Here is a 7,225-nt window from a genome sequence, read left to right as displayed (position 1 = left end):
TAGCATACAAAGAAATGGGTGTCACTCCATCCTTTTTATACCTATAAATCATTATACTCGGAGATTTTTGTTCGCTTGTTATTGTTTCTCTTTTTGTTTTTCAGACAGAATCTCAGTCTAGCCCAAGCTAGCCTCAAACTGGAGGCAATCTTTCTGCCTCCGCCCCCTAAGTGCTAGGTTTACGGGCACAAGTGATCACTGTGGACAATCCTTTCTTCTTTCTTGATCTTCACTTGACCTGCCCCATCTTTCCCACCTTGCTGGGACCCTCCTATCCTCAGGGAGAGCCTCTTCTACCTATATCCCACGCCTTCTCTGTTCTCCCTTCCTGGTTTGGGCTCTTCCTGACTCATACTGCATTTTCTAAACTTCCAGCATGCTTGTTCTCTTCTTGTTTGTGGATCAGGATGCGAGCTTTTAGCTGTTCCTGACACCATATTTTTGCTCTGCCCTAACCCTCTAACCCTCTGAAACTTTAAGCTCAATTAAACACTTTCTTTAATAAAGTGTTTTGGTCATGGTGTCTTGTTACAGCAATAGAAAACAGACAGGAATGCTTAGATGTTTTTTCAATTTAAGCACATTGTTATAGGTTTTTAGTAAATACTTCTAATCAAGTCCATTTTAGGACTTTTATGTAAAAAAATTGAAGTTTATTGTGCTATTTTTCTGCATTCATTGAGATTGGCGCATTCCTTAGGTCTTTACTGTGTTATAAAGTTTAGTCACTAAAATGAATGAAATAGGTATCAAACTATCCCTGTATTGCTTAACTTGATGTATTATGTTTTAATCAACTATTAAATTTAATGAGTTAATATCTAAGGAAGGTTTCTACATTAAATTTCACAAAACTGTAGTTGTTGTTTTTGCTGTTACTGGAAGGACAAACCATGTGACAGAAGGAAATAAAGAGAACAGGACTTCATTGGCTCCTGACTCCAGAAGTTTACTTCATCACGTGGAAGACCGGGTAATAGGATGGTGTTATCGCAGCTTTTCACACTTGGCAGGTCAGGGGGCAGAGAAAATGGGAACAGAAGCAACGCTGAGCCATAACCCTCAAAGACTGCAGCAGCCAGGCTCTATAACTTTCCAGAATAGTACTACCAACTGAGGGCTAGGTGTTCAAACACATGAGCATGGGACACAAGAGATGGCTCAGTACTTAAAGTCACTGGCTGTTCTTTCAGAGGATCAGGATTTAATTCCCAGCATTTATACAACAGCTCAGAACTGTATATATTCCTTCCTCTGATTTTTATGAACACCATATATGCATGTGATACACAGACATACATGAGGTAAAAACACCCATACACATAAAAAATTATCTTAAAAGTAGGTAAATTAACATATTTCAGCTCCAAATACAGCAAGTAAATGAATTAAAGCCTTTCACCTTTTCCTAGCTAATCCTTTGAAGGAGAGACGCACTAATTAAATAATAAAAATTGGTTTGTTATATATTTTACCAGTGTGGTCGTTTTGGTTTTGCAGTGACTTTTCCGTTTTTTTCCATAGTGATTGACATCTCATTTTCATTAACATGCCATCCTTTTGATTATTTTGATGTTCCTTTTGCAACTACAGATTTATCTCATTCATTACTCTATGTCTTCTGTCTTTCTCTTTGATATTAATCAATTCTATCTTTGGCATTTCAAAGCCAGTCATTTATATTGAGTCAGGGTCTTGCTATGTAGCCCAGGCTGGCCTCAGACTGGCGGCACTCCACTCTTTCCACTCACTGACCTGTTGTTTTCCTTTCCCTTCTCTTCTGCTATCGATTGAGAGGACTGAGTTTATTGCTTTAGATATGAAAGCTCTATTGAAGTGGTTTTTTTTTAACCCAGTACTCATTATGACCTACGTTTCTGTTTTCTTCTGCAATACTGTAAGTGTATCAGTTGCTACAATTTAGCAAATCCTCATTTTCCTTGTGACCATCACTAATCCCATGTGGTTTTCTGATATTATCTAAAATTCAGCCCATTCATTTTGTGTCCTTTGTCACTTCAATGACAATAACCCATCCTTTCTTCTTATGCATCTCAAAGTACACAGTATCCTCCTGACTTATTAGTATTCTTACTAATGTGTTTACTGTAGGGAATTTTTGTATTGTGGTAAACTTTTAGGTCATCATGAAAGCTGATGTTTTGAGTGGTAAACCTTCTTTAGTCTTAGATGCTTTATAATGTCTTTCAGACTTTATAGTTTTTAGACATGATAGTTGACTAAACAGCAAATAGTAGATTAACAGCTCACGATGTAGAATGTTAGGTCATGATCTTTAGCCCCTTTAACACTGTGCATGGGCATCCTACTGAGAAAACATGCTAACTGTATTCTCCGTTATAGCTGGTTATTGTTCCTCGAAATTTAAAAGATAGTTTGTCTTTATATTAAATGTCTATGAATTGTGTTCGACTATAAGTTTTTAAAAATTATTCTGTGTGTCTCTGCTTCCTGCCCCATCAGTCTCTCTCACTTTGTGCATCCTTTGAGTCTCAGGATCTCAAGCATTTAGACACCCTCAATCACTATGTAGCTGAGGCTGCCCTGGAACTTGCTAGGAAGAGCAAGCTGGCCTCCAATTCCAGACTCCCTCGTACAGTCATTATGGGACTCCACGACCATTCTGTGCACTACACTTCTATTCAAAGACTTTCTTCCCATCATTTTCTTTCTTTATCTGCAATGTCTAGTTAAGAAGTATCATCTCTTTTATTTTTTATTTTTTTTCCTCCACAAACTACCCATGGAACAATGTTAGTATAAATACCAGCTACTCCAGGCAGAGGGCAGCATTTACTAATGCCATTCTTTTGTCATGGAAAATCTTCCTTTTGTGGAAGGAATGAGAAACTGTAATACTAAATTGATCCACATGAGGTCAGCCAGCTATCAAGAAAGCTAGTACCACAGGATTTTTGTTTTGGTTTGGTTTTCAAGCACTGTTTGAGTAACCATGGTAGCCTTGAAACCTGACCAATTTCCTTGGCAGGTATTTGCCAAATAGGACTCAGTTGAATGCTTGAACTTCAGGGTAAGTGCACAAGCCATCCCTCCACGGGTTTGTAAGCGCTCCTGCCTCTCCATTCTTCTGCATGTGGAAATGTTTACATTTCAGAGCAGATTCTTACTAATACCCTGAAGAATCAATGTTCTGCGGAGACACTAATACCAGCTTTGTTATTGCCTGACATGGGCTGTGGGGAGTCTTTAAAATCCCTAAAGTTTTGATCTGGGACCTAGAAGACAAGGATAAAGTCTTTTACTTGAAAGCGTTACTGTGGGGGGTTTTATGAGATTCCTAGCATCATTTTAAAAACATAGTCTGCTGTTCCCTCTTGTGGAAAAAACAAGGGGACAGAGGACAGGGTTCCTAAATTCCCACTTTGAATGAATATTCAGTGTTTGGGGAAACTCCATTTATCCTTGGAGAAGGTCAAACTCAAAAAGATATTTCTAGGCCATGACTAGTTCCTGGAACTGTTCATTAGACTGGTGTGATGGAAGAGCACAGAGTTACAGATGGTGGTAGGGACGATGAATGACATCCTTTCCCCCAGTGCCCACCCCCACACATTCACGTCTGATAACCTTGGCCTTCTGGGACTCACTTTGCTTCTCACCAGCTATAAAGTTCATAGCCCTCCACCTCCCCTGCTCCCCAGTGCTGCCAAAATAGCTCCTCTCGAGATATGAGAATTAATAAGATCATGTGTGTCGGGTTTTCTGACCACAGTAAAAGATTATCTGTGTCTGGAAAATGGGCTTAATAAGATTATAGCGTTACCGAGAAATTCAAGTGAGAGGATGTGTGTAAACTGATCAGAACAATTGTTGGAACAGGAGCTTCGGAGATACAATTAAGCACCAATGAAGGCCTAGAATGGCAAGCAGGCCTAGAACGGCAAGCAGGCCTAGAATGGCAAGCAGGCCTATATTAAGAACTGAAGATGGTATAAGCCCTGTCCCAAAAGAGACTTGAGGAGAGACACAAAAGGCTGTACTTCTCTGCAAACCACATGAGAATACATGACCACATGGGATGGGGTAGGGTGGGGTTTGAGGGTGAATATTCCTCATATGTTTTAGTGTTTGCGTACTTGGTCCCCCAGCTGATGACACTATTTGAGAATGTATAGCTCAGCCTGGCCCAGACCTTGTGACTTCACATTCAAAGCACAATAGGGTGGGAACAGTGGAAGGAACCAGAAGAAGGGGAAGACACCAGTGGAAAGGTGAAGGATGAATTGTCACAGCCTGACAAAATCAGAGGAAAGGAAGGAAGGCACAAGTGTAGCTGAGGCAGCAGTGGTGGTGAATACCTGTAATCCCAGTACTTGGAAGGCTGAGACAGGAGGGCTTTAAGTTCAAGACTAGCCTAGGCTATGTAGTCAAACCCCAACTCCAAAAATCAAAATAAAAACAAAGCAGGGAAGAGATTCTTGGCAATTTGGGGTCCTGGGGTCCTGGGGCAGAAACAGAATGGTATATGAGTTTGGAATAAGTAGGCAGGTTGAGTCTGGGCAGAGGATGACCTAGAGTAGAGAGAACCGTCTGACATCTCACCTCACAACAAGGCCCCAGGCCTGGTCATGACATACACTATCCATAGTCCCTGACTGATAAGGGAGAGGCCTGGCCAAGGCTCCTAACCCCACTCTTTCATGTGAGCTGTAATGCACACAGTTTCTGCCCACACAGGCCAACACAGCATCTCCAAAAGATGAAGCTTCCCCCCAAAACCTTACAGGCAACAGAGTATTCTCCAGTTATGATGTCTGTTCCAGACAGAGCACCCAGGACTAAACTAAGCCAGGAAGGCTGATCTGGACAGTTTATCCGTAACCAGGAGGCACTGGGAAGATTGGGTCTGTCTACTACAGGTGTGAGGAATTCATCTATAGCGCTGATGTCTCAAGCTGTAGGACTTACTTCCCTCTGTGCTGCTCCCTTGACTACTCTTCAGTGTCTGGGACAATCCCAAACTTCCTGGGAAGCTGTGCGTTGGTCCATGGTGTGGGCTGAACACTTGGATGTGCTTGAACATCAGATGGAGCCAACTAGGATTATGTAAGAAGCACAATCTTAGGACAGATAAGGTGACAAACAGGGATGTTTTAAGAAAGAAGGTAGCCAAGCAGATGGCACTGGGAACAGCTGACTATTGAAATGGTAAAAAGAGAAGAAAAAAGCTGCAGTTTGCTGAGAGGTTTTATTTGTGGGCCTTTTCCTTTTCCTATAGCAAAGAAAAACATAGGCCATGTTTCCTGCTCCGTGTAACCAACATAATCTTAAGCAACTCCCACGGGAGAGAATGCAGTCTGGTGTATTTGGGTTGGTCCTTAAATATTTCTTCAAGCCTGTTACCCTGTCTGTATTAATAACCAAGTTTCCTGGGGGTAGAGCTTCCCCAGGCTCCCTTGGGCTGGGCTATTCATCATGGCAGCAGCTGGAGATAAGCTGGACACAAAGACTTGTCTCAAGAGGGTCGGTCCCTAGATACGGAAAGTGGAGGAATTTTCTCATTAGTAGGAAGTTGGTGGTGGGAAGACTGGGCTCTCATCATGTGCCCCTGGTGCAAATGACAGCAGGGAGGAAGGCTCACAGGAGGCGGAAAGACCTCCACAGGGATTTCACTGGACAACTGGAAGTTTCTGGAGTGAGCTTTCTTGAGCGATGAAAAGCAGACATGACACTTGTACTTAGGGTGGTAGTGAATCTGTCTACATCATCAATCTATGCTTATCCCTACTCCCAAGAGCGCCATGGTGGTGGTGGTGGTGGTGGTGGTGGTGAGGTGCTTCATGTGAGGGGTTATAAACCTGGGAGGACCTTGTGCGGAGCACTGATGAGTGAAGCCTATATGACCCAGAGGGTCAAAATCTTAGAGATAACCATGGTCAGGCTGGGCTTGGAAATTCAGAGGTTTGAGATGGCAGGGAATGAAGAGACAATAGAAGCCTACAAAGTTTCTGAACATTCTTAGCATTCACATACCTCAGAGGGATTCCAAAACTGGTGAGCAAACTGACCAAGAGGAAATTCTCTGAGTCTAGGACAGAATCTGGGGTACAGGCTTTAGAAGCACTAACTTGTCACCAGTGTCTAAATAAAAATGCATCCTCCCCCTCTAGTTTCTAGACCAACTTAGAGGACAGCATTGAAAAAGTGTCATATGCATATCCATTTCTACACTTATTAAAAAAAATTCCCTAATTTTTTATAATCATTTCTGCATACTTGACTATAGACAAAAAATAAAATGAAATAAAATAAAATAAAAATGTTGCACAATTGTGGGAAAGGGGAGCATGATATAGCAGGTACATTTTAACACCTGATTGATGACAGAAGCAGAACCCAAAGCCAGGCAATAGATGAGGTCACCTAAAGAACGGTCACTGCAGCAGACTTAAAGAAAAATATTGCTATTGTAAGTATTTTCAATGCCTTTTCCATGCATGGAATACTGCTCAGTTGGTTTTTGTGTTACTCCTGCTTTCTTGGAATAACATAGCTGTGCCCCACAGTGGGGAAAGCCAGATAGCTTAGAAAGCACCCCCCCCCCTCTTGCCACCTCTAGGAAGCCACAATGAGATGCAGAAAAGGTCAGAGACTTCCCCTCATGTAGAGATGTTCATGACATAGAACCAGGGAGTTTCTGCATGCTGGACTATAGACTCCAAACCCTGGCTTAGTCATGCAGCAAAGGTCTAAACAGAAAGGACCCCATCTTTCCTCACTTAGTAATGTGAATGGCTGTGTGAACACAACAGACGTCCCTTTCTCTCCGGAGCTTCCTGTTTCCTCTCTACCTTCTTCCTATTAAGAGAGTCAATAGGCTGATTCTCTAGAGCACTTGTTCTCAACTTTCCTAATGCTTTTAATATAGTTCCTGTTTGTGGTGACCCCCAACCAAAAAAAAAGTTTTGTAGCTATTCCTTAACTGTACTTTTGCTAGTTATGAATCACAATATAAATATCTGTATTTTTGATAGTCTTAGGTGACCCCTATGAAACAGGCATTTGACCCCCAAAGGGGTTGCGACTCACAGGTTGGGAACTGCTGCTCTAGAGCATGACTCCTCTGGATCCTGAGACCTGACATCCACGGCAAAGGGACTCCTCACCAGCTCTTATCTAAGCTACGTTTACTCAGTGAATGACATCAAGGAATGGCCCAGTTCAAAGCAGCCGTGGAAGCAAT

The sequence above is a fragment of the Grammomys surdaster genome, unplaced genomic scaffold (genome assembly GCF_004785775.1).
Source record: "Grammomys surdaster isolate TR1022 unplaced genomic scaffold, NIH_TR_1.0 554, whole genome shotgun sequence".
NCBI classification, from domain to species: domain Eukaryota; kingdom Metazoa; phylum Chordata; class Mammalia; order Rodentia; family Muridae; genus Grammomys; species Grammomys surdaster.
This window is presented reverse-complemented; position numbering follows the sequence as displayed.